Raw genomic sequence first — 2532 nt, 5'->3', positions numbered from 1 at the left:
CGATCCATTACGTGATACGCTATATTAGTTACTGTACTGGTACGTTCTTTTATATCTTGCACTAGTACAATTTTCTATCATTGCAGTCCGATTTAGTGCTAGTTCAGTGCAGCACTAGTGCACACTAGTGCAGAGAAAAAAACCAAACCTAATGTATGTATGCTACAAAAGTGTCTTGTTGTCATAGTGACTAGTCAACAACTTAAAATCACAATATCTAACAGCACGGAACATTGCTACATTCATATTGTCAATACATTTGCATAAAATGTTATTTGGAATTAAAGTGGTTAACTAGTTTAGAATTTTGCAGAAGTTTGCAATTCATAAAGCATAAATTAAATTTTGAAGAATTAATAAATTAGCGTTTTGTGACAATATCTTGCATAAAATAAGATTTATCTGCATATATATGTATAATATATTTTAATCTTACCGATATATTTTAATCTTATCGATCATGATGGATATGGAGATGAATGCTGAACTTGACGGTGTAAGTAATCATTTATCATTTATATAGAAATATATATTAAATGCGTTTCAGAAGACATATTAATACCATTTACATTATATTTTACCTTTATCGTTTATTAGATGAAAAATAAGGACAGATGTAAAACAGCGCTAATTTTCCTGAAAGCACCTGATTAATAATTTGATAATTTAATAATAACTTATTATTTAATTCTTTATGATAGGTTTTCATATTATTAAACATTTTTCAAATTTATATTCAAAATTGTTTAAGAGCACGAAAGATTTTATACTAATGTAATTTTGTTTTACCTTGAATGTCTTTATCGAATTGTTTGTGATTTGGATAAACGTCATATCGAAATGGCAATGAAATGATGCTACTTTTTAGGCTGAAAGTGAAAGCAGTCAACTGTCCTTGGAAGGAAGCTCAGCAAGTAGCACGTTTTGTACCTTGGAAAAAGATTATGCAAGGGTAAGATCTTTGAAAAATTAATTGGTTTGTAAATTATTAAAAAATATTTCGCTACTTATATTTATTCGATCCTATCATTAATTTGTACGGCTTATTTTTTAAATTTTAGTATATGGAAAGCTATATATGTTGAGCTTTTCTCTGCATTAATATTTTGCTAAAAATATCTTATACAGTTTTTTATTTATATCAATACAAATTTGTTAAAATTTAAATATGTCTTACTAATTAATTTCATAATAAATAATGTATTTTATTTGATATGTATAAATTTTATCTGTACTATATACGATTGAAAAGATTTAACTTTTCATAACAATATCAATACAAACTTAATTATCTTGTTAATACGCATAGAACAACATACGGAAATATACAAAAAATATAAAATATTTTAACATACTTATTATTTTCTTTGTATCTATTTACACACGCACGCACGCACGCACAGGCAAGCGCATATATATGTACTTGTATTACATCCTATATACAGGGTGAATCAAAGTCGTTGAACTAGTTTTTTACCCTATAAGAAAATTATCGACTTCATACCTAATTGGATTATAACGTGTGCAGTCAATAATTTTCTCATAGGGTAAATAGGTTTAACGACTCTGATTCACTCTAATATAATACACTGCTCAAAAAAATTATGGCATAGAAAAATTATGGGCAAAAATTAGCCAACTTTGACTAACAATAACTTTGCGAAAAATTATCGTAGGATATTATTTTTTTTTTAAATTAAAGCTTAAGATCTCTACTTTAAGACATTCTGGCTGGATTTTAAGTTTGATGCATCCCTGTCACTGTAACCCTCAAAATATGAGGATGTGATTGTTATATTGAAAATTGCAAAGTTCGACGGAATACATGGACATTGTAAAATTGTTTAGGGGAATGCCATGTGCAGCCACCTAAAATTTGAACTCTTCCTTTTAATTTAAAAAAAAAAACGAGTTGCGATTTTTTTCGCAGAGTTACAGCACTTTAAAGTTACTCTTGCGTTTTGACATATACTACCGACATTACCTGCATTACCGGATATGCACTACGACCAGGAGCATTGCTAGATGGATTTTGCACATCGTGTTTTTGTGTGTGTGTGTAGATTTTGCACATCGTGTTTATACGTGTAAATTTCAATAACGCATGTTGCCTTCGCGTTGCTCGATTACTGCTTGCAATCGATTTCTCATATTTTAATGCAGACCCTAATTTCTTTCTGCGGAATGTCATTCCAAATTTGTACTAGATAATGGGTCATAGATTAAGAAATTCAGCAGGACAACCTGTCAATCTCAGAGACTTATTATAAGTTCTAATACAAATCTGCAGGTAATGACAATCCGCAGGAAGAAATTAGGCAATTTAATTATAAGGAATCGATTGCAAGCAGTAATCGAGCAACGCGGAGACAATACATGTTACTGTCAGGGAATGGAAGTAACTCGTTACTTATAACGAAGTTACAGTTACAAGTTACTTTTTTGGTAACTTTACTAGTAACTGCGTTACTTTTTTTCTTTGGTAACTGTAACGGTAACGAAGTTACATTTTTTTGGTAACGGTAACGAATG

Source organism: Trachymyrmex cornetzi, unplaced genomic scaffold (assembly GCF_001594075.2).
Source record: "Trachymyrmex cornetzi isolate Tcor2-1 unplaced genomic scaffold, Tcor1.1 scaffold339, whole genome shotgun sequence".
Taxonomy (NCBI): domain Eukaryota; kingdom Metazoa; phylum Arthropoda; class Insecta; order Hymenoptera; family Formicidae; genus Trachymyrmex; species Trachymyrmex cornetzi.
Note: the sequence above shows the minus strand (reverse complement) of the source record.